The sequence below is a fragment of the Passer domesticus genome, chromosome 9 (assembly GCF_036417665.1).
Source record: "Passer domesticus isolate bPasDom1 chromosome 9, bPasDom1.hap1, whole genome shotgun sequence".
In the NCBI taxonomy this organism is placed as follows: Eukaryota; Metazoa; Chordata; class Aves; order Passeriformes; family Passeridae; genus Passer; species Passer domesticus.
In genome coordinates, this window is record NC_087482.1 from 43779071 (window position 1) to 43800696 (window position 21626).

General features: G+C 45.4%; 1 protein-coding gene across 11 annotated transcripts in view; it reads left to right on the forward strand.

The window, feature by feature from the left end:
- Positions 1–3649: 3649 nt before the first annotated feature.
- CHL1 (cell adhesion molecule L1 like) overlaps positions 3650–21626 on the forward strand; it is a 122365-nt gene continuing 104388 nt past the window's right edge. For 6 of the 11 annotated variants that reach the window (XR_010368756.1, XM_064433099.1, XM_064433098.1 and 3 more), the window contains exons 1-2: positions 3651–3916; positions 4170–4251. The gene's annotated coding sequence lies outside the window, so the exon portion shown is untranslated. Of the gene's footprint in view, positions 3917–4169; positions 4252–21626 lie in introns of all 11 variants that reach the window. The other 5 variants (XM_064433103.1, XM_064433100.1, XM_064433101.1 and 2 more) reach the window with 3 other exon arrangements.

The window sequence follows — 21626 nt, forward strand, 5'->3', positions numbered from 1 at the left end:
GTCTGGAGTTTCTCTCTGGTCAAGTCCCATCCAACTTTCAGCATTTCAAAGCTGTGTTGATGAGGTGTGTTTATAATCAGATCACTCAGGTCTGTGTTTAATAAACCATTAGCAGGATGTGCATCACCCTCTCTCTGTGTTTTTCCCTTAATGGTCCAAATCTTTTCCTAGGAACTCCAAGCTCCCAAGCAGCTCAGTGATTCTCAAACTGCATCTCAGCTGGTATATCTTAAATACTCTATAAATTCAAAAGTTAAGGAAAATACTGCAAAATCTTGCAGCAGGACATAATTTCAAAATTTAGATGGCATCATGTCAATTATTTTAGCCACTTAATTTGTCCAGGACCGAACCAGATTCTCAGCAGCTTATTCTATTTTTATTTTTTTTAGTCTACATCAATTGTGGTTCTTGATATTCAAATACATTCCCCTTTTTGCATATCTACCTATTCAGAAAATTACAGCATCTTTATTAACGAGCTCTGCTGATGGGCTATGTGCTGGCAATTACAAGCAAATTAATTTCCTCCACAGAAAATGTGGCCAATCTGTTCTTTTGTCCTGAGTATTTCATGTGTCTTAAAAGGCATTTAGAGTAGGATTTGGAATTCTCTGTGCCTGACACCAGACTCTGGAAGTGGGTTTAAGATGGTGGGTGTGTCTCGAGGGAGAACACTCAGGAATCAGGTAACAAGTTAGAGTTGGGATTGGCAAAACCCACCTGCTATTCCTCCTTCAGACAATACCTCAGGTAAATATTCTCAGAGGGTTCTCTCACACTTGATTTCAGACAATATTATGCATTTAATGTGTATTTTAAATATGTGATCAGTACCAGCCTAGAAAGAATTAATTTTTTCCGGTGTTTCCAGCAGTGTTGCTCTCTCATTCTCACATCAAGCAGAGGTCTGATGAAAAGGCCCCTTGATTTTCAGCAGGAAATCCCAAAATAAAGAGCAGTTTTGTGAGATGCAGAGAGGACCACACTGAGCTTCTCTGTCTTTATTTTTGTTTGGTGCAGACTTAAGTGCCATGACATTTGCCCCATTTCATAGCCCAGTGAAATGTGAGGCACGATTGATTATGTCTATTTACATTTTACTTAAGGCAAACCCTATTCTCAAATAGATTTAGCTAGTGCCATGTTATTATTGTTAACAGGAACACATTTTATTTTATTTTGCTACTGTGGAGCAGCTCTGGGCAAACTGCTGTCCTTGGGCTTTGCCATCAGCTGGCTTCCTAGCACAAGAAAAACTTTGTGCATGATTTGTGAAAAATTAAAACCATTTAATGCTTTCCATATTATGGCCTCAAACCTGAACATGGGAGAAGACCTTGGGAAAATCACATTGACAGGGAGGATCTAAAAGCTGGGCCAGCCAAGCAGGGAAATGAAGGTCTAAGGGGTGGCTGCATTCTGCAAGGCCAGCTTCCCTCCTTCTGTGGCACGGCGATGGAGGGATGGGCAGCTGGGAATTTGACTATGGCAGCAGCCCTGCCTCAAGCAGTCTCTGCAGGTCATTGAATTTCCTCTCTTCCTTCTGCCAGAGCCCTGCAAAAATCAGCCTGGAAACTGCTGGTGCTGCCCAGGCATCCCGGGTGGAACTCAGCCCTGGCTGGGCAGGGGGAGGTCCATGTCCTGTTCAGACTCAGGTGTTGTTTCTTATCCATGTTACAGTCTCACAAGCTGTGAGCTCTGCAGCACTTCACTAACAAGCTACAAAATGACCCTGTATCTATCTCTAAAGGTCTTGTAAGGAAAAACTGTCCAATTAAGAAATGACACCTTAAATTATTTTTACTTTTAACTCGATAACTAATCACCCATGTCCCACAATGTAGACTTTTCTGTCCAATTACAAAATATCACCAAAATGCATGAAGAAGAAGGTGAAGAAGAAGGACCAGCCTCCACCCTAAAACCTCCATCTTGCTTTATATATATTACTACATTCTAAAACCTTTAACTCTAAGTTTTCTACCACGTGATATAACACACTTCTATTCAAACTCCACACCCGTAATCCCAGTGCTATCAAGGAATTTTGGAAGCCTTCTCCACGCCTCAGGTCAATGCAGTGTTCTCTTGGGGGTCAGTGCCTGTCAGCACAGAAAGTCCAAAATTCTCTCAGCCAGGGTGAGAGTCACTGGCTCCACTTTTCATCCTCCTGGCAATGGCAGCAGGGGCAATGCCAGCTCTCCCTGGCTCTCCCAGCTCTCTTATCTCTGCTCCCAGACAAGCAGCCTCCCATCCTCGGCATTTCCAATTATTGCCAAGGCTCCAGGGAATCTCCAAACCTCTGGATTGGAGTCAATCTCTGCTGGCTCCTAGGTATGGGGTCAGAAGGCTTTTCAATCCATGGGCAGCCCTCAGACGTTCCTCTGGAGCTGCCTCCCTGTCCATTTATTGCCCGAGTTTCCGCTCACAGGGCACAGGTCTGTTGCTTAGCTGTTGGTTGCTTTGGAAAGCAATGTGCTGTAAATATAACATTTCACTGTCTTCAGATGGAACAGTGACTCGATTCAGGATCTGGCGTGGATGGAGGGTCCAAAGGGAGGATTCCCAGTCCTCTGGTGTGCTCTGGGCTGGGTGTTTGGCACACAGAAATCTCCCCAACTTCAGAGCTTCCTCAGCAGCTTTCCATGCTCTGCTCCCTGTATTTATATTGGTGCTGGTTCACTCATGCATAGTTGAATATAAAAATCCTATCTATTAATTGCCTGACTTTGCATGACTGCAAACTTACCATTGTTTGAACTGTTTTGCATTTACTTAACAAATATATTAAACTATTCTGCCCTTTCCCCTTCTACTTTTCAGATAGTTTTTTTCTTTTACTGCCATCTTTATAATGCTTTTCCTTAAATTTAATTATTTACTCCTCCTTTATCCAAAAGGCAAGCTCACCTACTTAAATCTGCAGGAAATAAACAACAACAGTTGGCCACAAATTCCAATTGCCACTGTCCCAAAAATCTTTAACCCAAATGCTAATAATCCCCGGGAGTGCCACTGTGCTTCGGTAGGGTGGGTTTATGGTTTAATGTCCGTGAATGCTACTTTGTGATTATTGTTCATTGCATTAGGCAAGGCTCAGAGAAAAGCAAAGCCCCCAAAGGTCAGCAGCGAGACAGAAACGTCTGAGGAGTCCGAGCCCTCGTGGAAATGATTACGTCTGACCTTCCCCATCTCTGGGGATGGAGTGCTTAAGACAATGACTGGCACGTTTGTGACGACTGTCTTTACCGATCACTTAAATATTTAGCCCATTCCACGCAGGGCTCGGGGAATGAAGCGCCCAGGCAGAGTCCGGGCGCTCAAGCGCACTCGTGAACCTGAGCTGGGTCTGTGGTCAGGTACAGCACACAGGGAGGGCATTTGCCAAAAAAAAAAAACCCAAATTTTTTTTTTTTTAAAGCCGACGAAAATAGGGTTTTCAGAGGTTTGGCGTTGGGATGCTTGGGTGTATGAGGGTTTAGTAAGGGAGAGGGGGGAGTGGGGAAGGGCTAAACCCAGTTGCGGCTTTCTTAATCTTCATCCTTTCCTCTGAAAAGCAGCGACAATTCTCCACCCGAGAGAGGGGTGAGACCAGGCGGGGACCGTCCCTTCCCCGGCAGCGCCTCGCTCCTCCTTGCCTGCATTTCGGCGGAGCGAGAGCATCCCGGGTCGCGCCGGGGGCAGCGCCCTCCGCTCCGTTCTCCTCCTCCCGCCCCGGTTCTGGGCTGGCCGGCCCCGGGGTCCCTCCCCGGCACCTGCCCGGCTGCGGGACGGCCCCCCCGGGCTGGGGGCGGGCAGGGCTCCCCTCGCTCGCTCCTCTCCTCCCTCCCTGCATCCGCAGGTGCCGCCCGGAGCAGCGGGGCGGAGGCGCCGCCGGCAGCCGGCTCCGGCCGAGGGGATCCGGATCGGGCAGGTGGGACCCGGAGCGGGGCCGGAGCCGGGGAAGGGGGTGGCTGTGCCCCGGGGGAGGCTGTGGGGATCGCCGGGGCTCGTTGCCATGGCTCCCTGCAAGCTCCGCCGGAGGAGATAGCGATGCCAGTCACGGAGGGACCCTCTCCCTCCTCGTGGGTGTGGAGCGGGGCTGGCTTTGGGGTGGTTGCGTTGGGTTTTTCCGCTCCCCCTCCTTCCCTCCCCCCTTCCCTCCCCCTTCTTTTTTTGGGGTGGAGCGATTAATTCGGAGCGCCGGGACGGGGCTGCGGAGCCGCCGCCGGGACCGGGACCGGGACCCTCAGCCCGCCCGGGCTCAAGGTACGGCGGGGGCAGCGGGCAGGGCTCCGGGGGTGTCCGGCCGCGGGGCTCGCCCTGCCTGCCTCCCAAAGCGCTCTTTAATTATTCTCGCTCTGATTTGGAAACTGGTTTTCCTGCTGCCGGCGCCGCACCTGGTCCCGCAGCGGCGGCGCCCTGCGGAGCGATCGGGCAGCGGAGCCGGGCTCAGCCCGGCCCGGGGGCGAGCGGGGGTCCCGGGGCAAGCAGGGGGCTCGGGGGGTCCCGGGGAGCCGGTCCGGCCCCTTCTCCCCGCACTCGGGTCCCCGGGCGGAGGAGCCGCTGCCCGAGGGAAGTTTTGGGCGTGCGGAGCCCTGCGGAACCGGGGGACGGAGCCATGGGCTGGGGGACACAGACAGGGGACAAGGGACGGAGCCAGGGTCCAGAGGACAGAGCCATGGGCCAGGGGACACAGCCAGGGGACAGCGCAGAGGGTCCAGGGGACAGAGCCATGGACCAGGGGACAGAGCCGTGGGCCGGGGGCTGGGCTGGGGGTTGGCGGGTCAGTCCCGTGTTGCTTTAGGTGGGCTCGAGTTTGCGAGCCCGGATGTCCTGCATCTTGGCCAGCACTTCTTTCTGTTTCCCAAATGGTCTTGGAGAGGATTTAGGGTGGTTTTGCTGCAGTTCCTAAATAATTCCCGAAGTCCCCAGGTTTGTTGTTTTTTTTTTTTTTTTTTCCCCCGCTGGGAAGCGATGTGCCCGTGTTGCGCTGCAGGAATCGCTGGGGCTCGGTGTCTGGGCTGTGTGTTATCGATCGGTGTTGCATGATCAGAGAGCATCGGGGAGCTTGGCAACGCAGTCCGAGGAGATTCTGTTTTCCTGTAGTCACACAAGCAAACGTACGTGGGCTTTGCATCTGCCGCTTTCATCCTTAGGGATACTTGGCTTCTTTTGGGGTAGGAAGGGACTGAGCTGTGTTTTGTTGGGTTGTGTACAGGTGTTCAGCACTACCTGGGAATACTTGTGCTTGAAATGTGGTTTTGGAATATTTCTCCAGAGTGGTGACAGGTGGCATTTCTGTGTCCCTGCCAAGGGTTTGGTGTGACCGAGTTGATATGTGCTGTGTAGCTCCCCCAAATCCCATTCCACAAGCAATAAATAATAAATGTTACGACTTTAGAAAGGGGAGGAGGTGAAAAGCTGTAGTTTAAATAAATATGTATTTTTTTGCCATTTATGAACGTGAATTGTTACCTCGTTGGAGCTGTGCTTGCCTTCCTCTGGCCATTGCTTCCCACGTGCCTCTGCTTATCTTCTGATATGAAACACCAGAGTGCACAACTCCTGCTGTGTTAACGCTTCTCTCCTGCTTAAAAGTAATACATTTTCATTGTGTTTCGAAAAAAACCAAGCCAAATGAAGCCCCCTCTCTCTCAATGAGTCATTAAAAATTAGGAAATTCTGGCTCACCAGTTTCTGGTGCTCATTTAAGCTGAGCATCTGCTGTCAGTGGAGTCTGGCTTGCAGAGGAACTACAAGTCCAGATCATGTGACATTAAAATAAGATGCACTGGATAGGACACCGAGATTTGCAGAAGGTAATTTCTTTAGAAATACTGCCCAGTGTATATGAAATTATCATTAAATATCTTCAGTAAAAAAACACCTGCCAGCAATCAAGAAGTTGAAATTTTGCCATAAGCAGCACACAGCTTGGAAACCAATTTGCTTCTAAAGTCTTCCTGTTTATTATTGATTTTTATCAAAATAGAGATGGGATGAATCTTGAATATGAGGCTCAAATAAAGAGACTGTACTTCAGCAATATACATTTAACTCAGTGAGTGCAATTATTGTGGGCATTCAGTATGAGTTACTTCAGTAATTAAACTTCATGCATGAAAATGTAACAGTCCACTTCTTCACCCAAGAAAGCCAACAGATAAGCCTTATTTAAATGAAAGATTACATTATTCACAGCTTGCATGTGTACCTCGAGTGGCTTGGACTGGGGCCACCTTGTTTGCCAGTAAAAATTTACTTTATCACTTCTATTTGGGAGGGAAAAAAAATGGAACAAAGAGGAATTTATTCTTTACATAAAACGATGTTGGGGACAGTTGCTCCTGTGATCAGAAAGGATCTGCTCCTTTCCCCGCTGGGAGAGGACAGGGACTACTTTAAACACTACTAATTAGATCAGTTTATCTTGCACGCATTACAATGCTGTAGTTAGTTAATTATAGCTTTTCCCATTAGCAGTATGTTAAGAATAATGGATTAACATATCACACAGATCAAAAGAACATCTACAAAGTTTATCTTCGAGGAAAGAAAGTGTTATTGTGTGTCAGGAAGTCCCCCTGGCTTTCCCAAGGCACAGATTTTGTTGGAATTCCTGAGCTGGTGCTTCAGAGCCCATGAATGACTTGAATTGATCACAAACAAGTGACACTGGAGCTCTTGGTTGCTTAGCAACCCTCCAAGATGCCACGATTTCTTTTGGTATATTTGTCCAGTAAAGTAGAAATTCAGTTTTGTTACAGATCATGGGTTCTTTGCTAGCACAAAGGCCACCCTATAATAGCCCTAAATCATGGAGAATGAAAATTGATGTCCCAGCACAGGGTGTGGGAGCAGCATGGGAATGAAAACAGAGCAGGAATCTTGTTACCATATTCTGGTGGTGGTGTGCTCAGTGTTTTATAACAAGTTTTAATTGTCCTTTCTTGGTTAGACTTCTAAAAATCATTAGTGGGACAAGTTTTATCAAAGAAATTAATAAACACCACCAGGTGCTGTTTGAACGGTTCCCCTCAGGCTCTCATGAGCTGTGAGATCCTGCAAGGTCTGTGGGGTTCCCCTGAGCTCCACTTTGAAATAAACCTGGAATGTGTGGTTTGATTGTGGTCTGAACTGTCCCCTGGCCCATAGGGCTGGGGAGCTCTGCTGGCTGCTCCTCACAGCAGACCCTGGGTCCTTAGCAGATCTTTGTGGGTAAGGGAGTAACTCGAAGAGCAGAAGGAAGATCGATGTTATCGTGATTATCTACCCATGGGCTTCAATGAATTATATTTTGGTCAATGGGCTCTTTTTTGTTCCCCCTGGCTCCATGTGTGCTGGACCATGGGAGGGAATCCTGCATCATCCCATCCCCATTCTCTGTGCTTCTGTTGGGGTTACAGGGCCAGGGAACCCCCAGGCGAGTTTGGGCTGAGCCTGAGCCAGGATATTCCAGGAGCTCCCTCTGTACCCTTCAGCTGCTGATGGGCTTTCCATCCCTGGTCTGAGCTGGAGCAGAGCTTTGCAGTGTGTGTGGGTGGACCTGGGGCTCCCAGCACCCTTTTGCTCTGCTTATCTCCACCCTTGTGAGCTCTGCTCTGTGCTCATACAGACAAACCCTCATCCTGCTGAAAGCGTGCCTAGGAAAAGGCTGCTGGGGCTGGGAGAACTGCAGGGTGTCATGGCACTCGTGCTGCTCAAATAGCAGTGGAGATTTCTTCCCTCGGGATGAGAAAAAGGAATCCAGGTACTTCTCTTTGTAGAACTTGAGTATTGTATAATATTGTATTGAATATAATTGACTCTCTGTGGGACAGGAGGGGGTTGTGGCAGTGCCCACAGGAACTGCTGAGACCACACTGAACCAAATTCCAGCTTGTTGTCACTGTTCCTAGGCTAAGATTGTTGTAATTCATAATCTGTGTGCTTGTAGTTAATTGCCCTTCTAGGCTCAGACAGGCTCAGGTGAAGACCTGTGATCTTGGCTGACTTTGGTGTGGGTTGTTTTTTCCCCTGTTTTTTCTGTGTAACAAAGTCAGTGCTCAAAACTCAAGGTTGTTACATTTAGCTTCTTTTTTTCCCCTAGCTACTCTCTTCTGTTTTATTCATTGACTTGTGTAAGTGGATTTGCATTCCCAGATGCTGATTAGTGATTGCCTCTGCACGATAAACAGATGAAGGTGCTTGGTGATGTTTGGTGCCTCAGGTTTCTCCTCCCAGCATGTCCAGGCACCCTGCACGAAGCACACAGTGAGTGATGGCTGTGCTGATGTTATTTTCTGGGGTTTCAGCACTCCCTAGCAGATGTTCCCTTCTTCCTTCATTGCACCTGGTCGTGTGAAGATCAAAAATAATGCAGATGGAGAACAGTTTATCATTAAAAGTAGTGTTTATTGATACAGCTTAACTAGCTTGTGGTTTTCAGTGCAGTGATTTCCAAGTGCAGATCCTGTTCCATGTATGAAGGACAAAAAATTATGTTGCTTTCTTCATTAGGGCTTCTCTTCTATTTTCTTTTGCTAGTCCTCTCTTTTTCTCCATTTATGAAGAAAAGGACCAACTTTATGTGGTTTTCTCCTTTAGTTTGCTTTTTCTCTCTTGCAGCAGGCAAGAGTTAAATCAGAGGTGTGGTGAGGGTGTGATTCAGGTTAAGGGAGGGTGAAGAGGAGTTGGGGGGGGGGGGACAAGGATGAGCCTGCTTGGATCCATCCCCACCTTTGCTCCCGTTCTGTGGCACAGAATTGAGATGTCTGGGTGCTGGCCTGAGCCAGTGGTGGAGCCTGGGCAGGGCTGTTTCTGTGAGAGAGCAGCTTTGGAGGAGATTTGCACCAGCTGCTTCCCAGGCTGGCTGAGAGAGCCCCAGCCAAGCTCCAGACAGGTGACCTCAGGCTGTCCCTGTGCCAGAGCCAGAGCTGCCAGTGTCCCTGCTGGATCCTCCCGGTGTCTGCAGCCAGGGAGGTGTGGGAGGTGACACCTGCCATGGGATTTATCCTCAGAGCAGCACCAAGGGGCCTCTGCCTTGCTCTGGGAGGGCTCGTGGTCCCCAGCCTGGCCCTGTGTCACTGTCCCTGCCTGGTGATGCTGCTGCTGCACTTGCTGCCTCCTCCTTTCCTCCTCCTGAGAGCATCAAAGGCAGCACCTGGGCTGTTCATTTCTCCTTCTGAGAGGGATTTAAAGTGGGATGAACCCACACGAAGGGGCTCTGATGGCTGGGGAGTCTCTGTGCCCTCCTGGAGAATACAAAGTGTAACTACAAACAAGGCAAGCAGTGAGAGCACGAGGCTGCAGCCCCAAAGAACTCTAAACATTGCAGTGAGCCAAAGCCCTCTGACCTCCCAGTACAGCTTAGCTCGATGATTTTGGTACTTTCAGAAATCTCATTTCAAGCTCTCCGTTTTTTGGGAGGCCCAAGGGATGACTCTGCAAGGTTTAAGTCACTATTCAGAGCAGCATCCTGGCTGGAATGAATGGGAAAGGCAGAAATCTGAAAAAAAAAAAGGCAGAATTGGGCCCATCCACCTTCCAGTGTGTGTCTGCTTTGGTGACTTTTGGAGTGTGACACGAGCAATTCCCTGTCAGCCTTCCCTGCTGGCTGACACAGAAGAGGTGGCTTTGAATGCTGCCTGCTGTGCTTGTATGGCACTTGAAAGGAGAGAGGGCTGCCTTTAAGGAGAGTCTTCCCACAGCTTTAAAGGAGATTTGAAAAATGCAGCGCTCCGTCCTGTCACGTGCTGTTCCAGCATTAAACCCGATGGAAACCTGGAACAATGTCTGAGGAAAAAATGCCAGTGTGCACCCCCAGTGCTTCAAATAAAATCAGTCCTGATGGAAGATTGCTCTGCTGATAGGGAAAGGAACATTATTCTGGGGGGGCAGATTTTTTTTTTTTTTTCTGTTAGAAAAATCCCCAACAATGCTTTCAGCTAAAGGACTGATTAACTCAATGGGGTTTGGTTTTTTTTTTTACACATGCATTTTTACAGTTATTTACCATTATTTTTGCGGTTTACTTAAATCAGAGAATGGTTAATAAGAATAGATTGTAGGTTTGGAAGCAGACACATGTTTTTCCCAAGGTTGATCTTGTAGGTCTCTCTGTCCATCACTAAAATCCTTCCCTTGTGTTGGTTGATCCAGGTCTGTATGTACACTTGCATCCATGGCTTGTCTAATTTTGTTAATTTTACTTCTTCATAAGAAAAATACTCCACAATCTGTTTGCTGAGTTCAGTTGAACTTATTACTAAAATTTGGGATATTGCTCAAGTGCTTTACTGAATAAGGGCCCAGTGTTCTATTTTTCACCTTCATATCACTCCACCAATGACTTTGTTCCAGTAAAACTTCATTGAGAGGACAGATTTTAGAGGATTTCTGTTGTAAGTCAGAGGAGGTCCTGTCTGATTTTTTTTTTTTAATTACTCAGTTTTACAAGAATAAGCTGTATTCAGTTTTGCTTTGAGTTCTTCCAAGGCATTGGTCAAACCTGCAGTGATATTGGTCATTACCATCCCCATTCCTTTGAGATAAACATTCCTTTTGTTGCATCTGGGCAGAAGAAAATGGCACAGAACTGAAGTACTGCTGTCTTCCAGTTCTAGTGGCAGATTATATTTAACATATTTTTAGGATAGTCCATGGTGACTTCCAGGCTGGATATTGCCCAGGCAAAGCACTGGTGAAGTCATGGCGCCACTGAAATGGATGCTCAAACTCCCAGTGACCTCAGCAGAGTCAGCTTTTTGTCCCAGGAGTGATGAAAATCTCATTTACAGCCTAACCAGTTTGAGGAGGAGGTGTAATGGCTCAGGTCCTTGACTGATACAAATGAGGCTGCTTCAGCTCAGGGTGATTGAGTTACCCTGGCTTGAGCCATCTGGGATTTTGGAGAATCCACCATCCACGTGGGCTCTGCAGGCAGCAGAGTTGGGAGCTCTGTGTCTCTGCCTCCTCTCAAGGGTCTCCTGCTTTGACTGGGAACAAATACCCAGCAAACAGCCCTGAATATTCCTGTTCTCTGAGCCACACAAATGACAACAGTGGTGGTAAGGAGGAGCAGTGATTAAAGGGCTGTCCCAGCTGTACAGAGCTAAGCCATACCTGCTCCATTAAACTGACAGGGTTAGCACTGAAATCCACAGTAATTGCTCAGGGTTTACCACCTGCATGACAAATGCACCTTTCTGTTACTGACTGCGTGAGGCTGGACTTAGGCTTCCACCTAAATCTGGGATTTTTATGATCTCTGCTGAGCCTGTGGAATTGCAGCCTCCCTGCTGTCGGTGTGCAGAGCTCAGCCCAGGGTTCTGCTCACCCTGATTTTTGGCTAATTCCTGTCCAGACAGTGCCCACCTGCTGGGAGAGGCTCTGGCTTGCCTTTCCAGGTTCATATTATATCCAGGGAATTGCTGAAAAGGAGCTGTTTGAGGTGTGTTACAGAGCAAAGCTTTACTAAAGGTGAAGTGCAGCCAGTGTGGTGGCACCAGAAAGTAATCACAGAGTGGCCTGGGGTGGGAGGGACATTAAGGATCATGTCCTCCCTCCCCCTTGCCATGGCAGGGACACCTTCCACCGTCCCAGGGTGCTCCAAGCCCAGTGTCCAGCCTGGCCTTGGGCACTGCCAGGGATCCAGGGGCAGCCACAACTGCTCTGGGCACCCTGTGCCAGGGCTGCCCACCCTCACAGGGAGGAATTCCTTCCCAATATCCCATCCAAAGCTGCTGTTTCAGTTTGAATCCATTCCCCCTTGTTCTGTCACTACATGCCCTTGTAAGTAGTCCCTCTTTATCTTTTTTGTAATAATTATTTGGTGATGCAGCCCCTAAAGAAAAGGAAATTTCTGCCGTCTCCTTCCCCGTGAGCAGGATGCTGCCTCTTGGAGCATTGTACCTCATTATCCTGCCAGAGCAGCACATTTTCCCTGTCAGCCATTCCCCCTGTCAGACATCCCTGTGCAGTGAAACCTCACAGAATTCCAGCTGCATAGCAAGAGGAAAATTTCATCTTGGGTGCATTAAATTATGCCTCAGTGTTCATTCAAGAAAAAACAACCATGAAAACCACAACAGGCAACAAACCTGGAGGGTTATTCACAATCTTATCATGTGTACCACGAAGAAAAAAAAAAAATTGGAATAATCTTTGCATTCAGCAGATAAGCAGTATTCTCCCTACAAACCTTTTCCACTGTGATCCTCCAAAATGTATGCTGAGCTTGTCTGTGCACAAAGCTCCCTGAAATGGGTGGTCAGACCAAATTTTTTATCCCTGGATAGGATATAGTCAGGAATGTTGTGTATTTTCCCTGCTAATTACATAATGCACTCACTGAAAAGAATAATGTATGCAAAGTTTGGATGCTCAGGCAATGACAATCCATTTAACCATTTATAGCTTCATGTGTTTTATAATCCCTGAACCCAAATGTCCCCAGAGAGGGAACATGCCCTTAAAAATTTTCGGCCTTTAAATTAAGTGAATTTAAATTCCCTCATTTGCATACTTTCCCTTTCTTTGTTCTGCCTGAATGAGATATTACTCCAGTAATTGAACTGTAATTTCAGCCCAGGTAAATGATGTAGGACAGGCGAGATTCCGGGCGCTGCCTGAGCCGCTAATCCCGCGATTTGCAGCACACCTTGGAGAGGAGAGCCTGTCCAGCCCACTTAGGATCACCCAGCACGGGGCTGCCACTTGAAAGTTCAATCAATCTCTGGTGCTAAATGTGCTCCTGGGGGGAGGGAATTCCTGGGAAACAAACTTCTCACTCAGCTGATGTCATACAGAATTCCAAAGGGGTTTGGGGTGGAAGGGACCTTAAAGATCTTCTTGTTGCAGCCAAGCCCTGTCCAACCTCTCCTTGGGCATTTCCAGGGATGGGGCAGATGCTGGGCAGCTGTTCCCACCCTCACAGGAAACAATTTATTCCTGATATCTCGCCTAAATTTCCCCTCTTTTCAGTCTGAACCCATTACTCCTTCAATTTGAATCCTATCACTCCAGTTTCTGCTGAAATACATAGATGGGTCAAAGCTGAATGCTCCTAAAAATAAAATTTTACAAAATTTTATAACATTTACAAATTTTTGCTGAAGAAGGGCACTGAAGCTTCTGAAAGAGTTTTCCTGAGCAGGCTCTGGTGATGGATTTTTGGTGTGTGCTGTTCTCAGCCCATGGATTTGGCATCTCTGTGCCTGGGTGACAGCTGAACTGGGATGGGTGGGCAGGAGTGGTGTGGAGGGAGAGGTGAGACAACATCTGTTGGGACAAGTCTTGGTTATGATCTTTGGGAAAGACTGGGCCATACAAGGTTGGCAAAGTGGTTTTGGCTCCATTATCCTGTGTATTCTCTGCAGGAATACAGGAGAAGGGGTCAGAGATGATTGTCTGGAGAGCTTGGCACCAGTCCCAGAAAAATAATCGAAAAGTTGATAGAGGAATGAATTAAAATAAAGAATAGAGATAATTAAGGCTTCTATGGAAAGGGAGGAGTTACAGGTTTGATAAATGAGGATAACTGAGGTTTGTGTCAGGGTTTTCTGCTGTGAGGTGTGGTATGCTGTGAAACCTCAGTTAAAACCAAACAATCCCAGCAAAGCTGGTGTGTGGAACTGGCAGCAATCTTGTTTCACAGAATCGTGGAATGGTTTGGGCTGGAAAGGACCTTAAATCCCACCCAGTGCCACCCTGCCATGGCAGGGACACCTTCCACTGTCCCAGGCTGCTCCCAGCCCTGTCCAGCCTGGCCTTGGGCATTGCCAGGGATCCAGGGGCAGCCCAGCAGGCTGAAGGACAAATAGGATCCTTTCACAGGGATTTTATCTGAGTCCATGAGAGGGCTGGAAAGCCAGGGTCACTTGTGGTGTCAACAACTGAAAGAAAGGGTTTACAAACCTGGAGAGTCAAGGAAATAACCACAATATTGATTTGAAGAGTGGAGGAAATTCCCTGCAGTGAGAGATTTAGAACTCAATCTGCTTAGCTCATCAAAAAGAGGATTGAGAGGGGACTTGATTACAGGGACAAGTATTTTCATGGGGAAAGCATATCCAGCTTTTTAATCAAGAAGAGAAAAGAAAAATCAGACCCAATAGCTGCAAGCTGGAGCCAGACCATTTTAAATTAGACATTAAAGACTTTTTTTTCTTTTTTTTTTAATCTGTGATTAACCACTGTAATGAACTGTGATGTGTTCAGATGGAGACTGGATACCTCGTGTGACACAATCAAACATGAGTTGCTGGATATGTTTTGCGGAGGATAGGGACAAACACAGCAGAATGTGCTGCACAGAAAGGTGCAAAGGCCTTAAAATGTGTGAGCATTGGAAGGGCAGTCGAGGAAGAAGGAAGAAAAGGGAGGAACTTACATGGGAAGTACAAAAAAGGAGGAATAGAAGCACTGAAAGGACAAAGAAAGGAGTTTCAGAGCTTCTGTTTCGAGCATTGCAGCATATGTGTGAGCAAAGTGAGTTTTGGCATTGGGAGACCTTGGGTGTTGGCAGAGCTGGAGTCATCTGTCTCCCAGTCAAAACAGCAATTCTGGATTCTGGGCTTTGCTAATGATGATAAAGAAGCCTCCTCTTTGTGGCCTGGGCTTTTGGCAGAGTTGTGGTGCTGGGGGAGAGGATGGTGCTGCCAAGAGCAGGGATGGACCCGAGGGTGGGGTCCCACCAAGGCTGTGCCACCCTCCCCTGGCGCCAAGGGCACGTCCTGTGTCCCTGGGCATTGCTGTGATGTCCCATTCCAACAACACCCAGGTGTCCCTGGGGTCTCCTGTGTGCCCCCCACTTTGCTGCCACCAGTGTCACACACACAAGAGTTAGAGGAAATTAAGAACTTTATATTTGTGCTACTGAACCAAATTTTCAGGATGATGCCTGGAACAGAGTTAAAGGAATAAAGTAGGGATTTCTTAAAAGACCTTCACAGGATTCACCTTGGGCAGGACAAGAGCCAGGCTGTGGCTCCACCCAAGACGGACTCTGAGTCACGAGTTCTCACACTTTTATCAGTTTTGGTCCATTTCCATGTTGGGTTCATTGTCCAATTCCAGCTCCAGGTGATGCAGTCCCACCCTCCCAGTTTGCTCCCCTCCATTCCCTGCTGTTTGCACTTTTTGGGCTGAAGATGCAGCGCTGTCCTTGGTTCTAGAAAAGGATTGTTCTGTGTGCCTGAGCTGGGAGGAGAGCTGCTGACACTTTGTATGAAGTTCAGAATTATATACCAATGCAGTGCAGAGTCTGGGAAATATGAAAGCTGAAACTGAAGGCACCAAGGAAATCCCACAGGGAAATGTCAGTGGTCTCAGGATTTTTGATGTGTTCTCTTTCTATGTTTGTTCTCTGAAGTTGTTTCACCAGAGCAGTGATTGAGACTTCTTTTTTCCAAGAAACATAACTATATTACAACTGCTTGGAGTGCCTAATAATGAGATAATCATTAATTTACACCTAACATTGTGTATTTTCTGTGTGGCAGTGCAGTGGTTCATCATGACCCTGCTCCAGGTGACTTTGTTGATCTTTTCCCTGTGGATCTTCAGCTATAAGGGAAGTGAAACAGATGCCTAAAGATTGTCAGTAATTTTGCTATAATGGGAGCTCTTCAGCCAGGACTGGAAATCACTTTTCCAGAAAAATTTCCAAAACTCTTCTTTACCTCCACAGCAGAGAATATTCTATCATGGTTATGTCCAGGGAAATCACTCACATAATCCTGTTGTTTTACAACTCCATCCCAAAGGTGTCACCTTTGTTTAGCAACATTCCCTGCATTGTTTTTGCACTGGAAGAGAGTCACTATTTCAGGATCTTTTCAGTGGAAATAAGAGCATGTTTTCTTTCTCTCTAGTTAACAAAACCATCAACTCTTTGGGATAAATTAGAACTCCAATTACCTGCAGCTCTGTTCCTGCCTTGGATGGCCATGGATATTTCACACTGAGTACCAGAGTGTGGAATTGGGCTGGGTATGGCCATAGTCTGCTTGGAACTAGGAAAACTGCTAAATGGGAATAAACTGATTTATTGGGAAAAAAAAACCACAAAGCAAAGGATGTGTGTCCTACCTGTAAGAACTGGCTGAGTGGGCAGTAATTATTCCAAAATCCTGTTGGCAAATATCAACCTTAATGATAATTTTCTTTCTCAGTGGACACCCCAATAATTGTTTTTGCCCCAGGATCCCCTGGAAGCTGCTCTCAAATCAGAGCAGCCCTTCAGCATTTAACTTCTGCCATTGTGGCATCCATTAGGAATGCAGAGAGGTAGGAATTACCCTATTCAATCCGATTAAAGATCCAATTAAGTTGGAATCCTCTCTCTGTTAGTAACCAATACCACATGTCTCAACACCCTGGGAAAAGCCCCAAACCTTCCTCCCTCCTCCCCTGAACCCTCATCACAATTAAGGGGCAAATTGTCCCTTAATTATTTTATTTATTTTATTTTATTTTATTTTATTTTATTTTATTTTATTTTATTTTATTTTATTTTATTTTATTTTATTTTATTTTATTTTATTTTATTATTTTATTTTTAATTCTTTTATTTTTAAAATTTTTTATTATTTTATTTTATTTTCCCTTCTTCCCAAGCACTTCCATCTTGACTTCCATCCTGAAACATGAAAAGATCAATAGCCCTTATAAATTCTTCTGCCTTGGGAAAGTATCATTATTAGCACTTGAAGTACCTAATCATTCTCCTAATCATCCTGCCCTTTGTATCAATAACTTTTTTGTGTCAGACAGGTCACAAAGTTAATGATGGTGATTTTCTGTCTTGTTTTAAATGTGCTGTGTCTTAATTCCAGTGTGATCACCAGAGTGGCTCTTTGACCTTGTCTCACCTGTTTTCATAAATACTCGTGTCTGTCATGTCCATTCCTGGAAACACTTCATCTGTACATGAAATCCTGAGGATTCTTCTCATTCCTTTCTTAAAGGGACTGTTCATATTTTCCTTTGTTTTTCTTTTTATTTTATTTTATTTAGCCCTTTTTATATCTCTAATTTTTCAATGCAGTTCTCCTTTGTGTCAAAGGCAAAAATAAATCAGCACATCTAAATTACCAATAATTATTATTAATAATTCTTTTAGCCCTTTCTAAGGCATTCTGTACAGAATCCTCATCTCAGTTGCATCTTGAGCACCTTGGGCTGCTGAGCAGATGCTTCCTATTGAAGTGATTTTTATTCATTTTTGTGGAAAGCAAAGAATCCAATTGAATCCTTCAGCCTCCTGAAGGCCAGGGGCTATTTGGTGAATTTAACTTCAGTTACATCAAATGAAACAAATCCATTCTGACCCTTGAGGAAGCCTCATGTTTTAGATCATAGGTTGCTTCTAAATATAGGGATGGGAAATTAATGTCTCCCTGGATGGATGATCCTGTAACTGTCTCCTGCAAGGGTTTTCCTTTGAACTGAGTGGCCTGGTCATTTCTGAACAGGCTGAAATTTGAGTGGATAAAGTGTTTATTTATGAATATATATATTTGTGGTTATATATTTATGGTTTTATATATCTGTGTGTGCACACAATTAGTTAAATTACTCTGTTTGTGTGGTTTTGCACAGAATTGTTTAACCACCATGGAAATAAAATCATTTAGGAGATATATCTATATCTTTATTTTTGTTTCAAAACCATTTTGTGCAACAGGCAGTAGCTTTAGCCTTGGGCTCTTGCATCTGATATTACATTTATCTTCCCTGAAAATAATCAGAGTACATCAACATCTGATGTGCCTGAAAGGGAAACAAACACAAGTGAAGCAGCTGAATATGGAGCATATGAAATGTTTCAAATTATTCCTGAGCTATGAACTTTGAAATTTGATATTACACACCTATAATGTGTTTTCTTGAATGTTCCCATACAATTACTTTTATACCTTCTATTTATAAATAAAGATTATCGGGTTTTTGCCTTGTGTGGGCACATGAGAAGTGCTGGAAAGCTCATACACTAAAGTTGATTTCTTCCTAATTATTAATAATTAGGTGTTACCTGAGAGGTGGTTCTGATTCCTTCTGTTCTGGGATATTGTTTTATTTGAGTGCTCTTCTCTGAAGAACAACTTCATAACTTCATCCTGTCTTTGGCACTGGCACTCTCAGTGGCAGATGTTATGACTTAGAAGATTCAGATTTTTTTTTTTTTTTTCTTCATAAGTGACTTGCCCCCCAGGCATTTTTTGACAGGGAGGATATAATTTCAAATTAAATGTGAATGTGGAGGCTTTCCAGAGCTCCAAATTGCAGAGATTTCTCAGCATGGCTCAAGGAGAAATAAAACTCTCCATGCAGATGGGCTGCTGTGGTGGGAGGGGGCAGCTCTGCTACCAAAGCCTGGGTTTGCCTTGTACAAATTTGGACACAAGAGAGTCCCTGCCCATCACTGAGCTGCTTTCATTCACTCTTCAACAACCCTTTCCCTTCTGGAAACCTCAGAAAGGTTCAGCTGGATTTTCCCTTCTGCCTTTCTCTTTCACCTCCAGATGGTGACTGGTGCTTTAACGTCTTATTTATCAGGTGAATCTCCGGGATCAGTGAGCACAGGTGTTCTTAAAAGGAAGAATTTGGTGTCAAAGCAGGAATTCAGAGGGGCAGGAAGGGCTTTTTGTCCCTGCCAAGGTGTTTGCTCTCATTTTGGATGGGGAGAGGTGCAGTGAGGAGAGGATGTTCCTCTTCATCGTGGTGGGGCTTTTTCAGCTATTCCAGGAAATTGGTGCCTGTGATTTGTATGGCTTTTGAAGGAAAAAAAAACCTTAACACTTCAGATCTAAAACATGAAAGGATGGAAAACATGAAAGGATCTAAAGTGTGAAAGGATGTCCCAAGTTTAAGAGCAGAACTTTCTTCCTTGCCTAAACCTCCAGATTCCTGTCCCAGCCCTAACAAGGTCAGGTTTGCATTGTCTGGAGCTGCTCCTCTTTGTGTGAGTTCTGCCTGACTGAGGACATGACTTCTCCTCACAGTTTGCCTTTCATTTCCCCACCTTTAATCTCTTTTTCACCTTTTGTTCCAGCGTTTGGCCAGTGTTTCACCTCTTGCTCTTCTCCTCCTTCTGCAGTGCTCCTGTCCCCAGCACTGCTGGCTCTCAGGAGTTCTGCAGCCCCAGAACTTTCTCACGATGTTTTGGGGTCAGTGTGGTTTGATGCTGATCAAGGACTGTTTCCACCTGGCATCTGTTAATTCATACATTTCCTGGAAATCGTGGAATTGCAGAAATGTGTCTGCAGGCAGGGTCTGTCCCTCTGCACCAAAATCTCTCCCTCTACTCCCTCCGGAGCATCTTTTTTGAGATGTGGCCACAAATTTCCTTTGTGCCCCCACGTTCAGGAGGTTTTTCCTTCAGTGCTGAGCATCCAGCCTCGGAAGGGAGCGAGAGCCAACTCGGAGAGCTTTAACCCATAATAAGTCTGATGTCCTCGGGGAGAAGGGAGATTAAGGAGCCCAAATTCTCCAGGAGATTGTCACTTGGCTAATGATGATCGTAGCCCACGGCAGTCGGGGATGATAGGGCTGATACTTAGCAGGGGTTGTGAACCAATTAGTCTGCTCAACAAAACACTGGGTCCATTGGGTGCAAATGTTAGGAATATTTATAGGGCTGGCTCTGCAGTCAGCTAATCAAAACTGGAGAAAGCTACTTAAGAGCCTGTCCCAGGCTCTGCAGAGGCCCTGGGATTACACAGCTGACAGATAAACAAATGTTTGCCCATGTAAATATTAGGACTCAAAGACTGTATTTGAACTCTTTCTCAGCTTCCTGGTGGTGTAAAATCAATTAGGGGCGATTAAAGCACGCTGGAGTGCACTCCCCTGCGGAGAGCAGGCTCTCAAGGTGGCTGTCCATGTCCCAGACTGGCTTTTGGGGTGTCACCAGCTGGCCAGGTGAAATGGCAGCAGCACAATGAGAATTCGGGTGGTTTGCATTCACTAAGTGCCCAATGCTTCAGCCCTGAGTGTTCCTATCTTGCTGATTTTCCAAGACATGATGCTATTGGAAATAAACACTGGTCTCACAGTTAGAGCTGTCCAGCACCTTCTGCTGCTGAGGCAGAGACTGGGTCCTTGCATAAAGTAGAGTTGGAGAGAAAAGAACTCAACTTAATTTACAGGTTGGCTTAAATGTTTTCAACCATTTCTCTGTTGGCTTGTTTATTCATTTGCATTTAATTTCAAATCTTTAGGGGTTTTCCCTCTCTGATCTCAGGCCTCAGTTGCAGAAACACTTCTGTAAAACAGACATGAGTGAGAAAAATCCACAGGCTTCCCTGGAAAAGCTTTCTGGAAGCTGAGAGTATCGATTGCTGAGATTGAAGGCATAAATGTGGTTATACGTGTCTTTACAGAGACTCTGTAAATAGAAGAACAGCTTCTAAGCCTACTGCTCAGCTCCTCACCAAAACATTCTGCCTTGCTGTTTTCCAGCTGTTATTTTACAGCAAGTGATCATTTTGAAATACAGCCATTTTGGGTTTGGGGCTCAAGGTTGTTTTCTCCAGTTTATTTGAAAAATCACGTTAAACTGGGGCATTTACTGCACTTGGCAAGCTCTACACTAGGTCTTTACTTAAAGAAAAATCAAATTCTAATAAAAGCCAGGTTGCAGATTGTTCTGGCGAGCACAATGTGACTTTATTTTTTTATTATTGTTATTATAGGGTTTTTTACACCCTCCTGTGTGTAAAAGCTTTCTTTATGTTGCTGCTACTCTTGCTGTAAATGGATTTAAGTGCAGCAGGTTTTAATACACAGATGTTCTTTCTGATGGCCCCTCTGTGTTGAAAATGACATAATGTCTTTTCTGAGCCTGAAAAGCACCATTCTCATTGGTCCTGGTCATTGTGTTAATAGTGCTCTTTATTTGTAGGCTTTCTTCAGTTTTTTTTCTTTCTTTTTGTTCATGTGTGTATCAGAGACACAACACACTGGCAGTTAAATGGGGTAAAAATGATCTTTTGGAGGGGATGGTCCAAGTCCATGGAGACTCTCCAGGGATCTCATTAAAGCATTCTTTCCTAATCCAGTGTACTGCAATATCAGCTCTCCGAATCCCCACAGTGTGCCTTCCTGATAGGTTAGTTTACTCAGAATTAATTGTCTAATTTCGCAAACAACCAGTACAGTGCACATCGATTTTTATTTATTTATTTATTTCGCTGTCTGTTTTTAATCTGGTGTGTTGTTCTTGTGGATTCTGCTTTGTATTTCAAGGTAGTTTTTACAACCCATCTCTACTGACACCACTTTGTTATAGCCTCTATCACATAGGAATCATTATTTATTTTTATCATTCTTCTTTTTGTCCTTCCAATATATAAGAATTGCTGGTAATTTAAGAAATAATTGTCTGCATTAAAAAGACCCCAAGTTTTAGGAGGTTTCAGAAATGGAAATTCAGATTGTTTAAGGCTTCAGTGGTTTAGATGCTCCAGAGACCAGTCCTGAGTGAGGAGCTTGGATTTCCTTGTCCTCAGAGGTCACCTGTCTGCTTTGGTGGCACTGGAATAGCACAGGGGAAATGAGCCTTGCCAGAACAAAGGACCAGCAAGAGGAAATCAGTTGATATAGAAGAACAGAAAAATACATTTGAATAAAATCTCAGGGACTGGGCTTCAAATTTG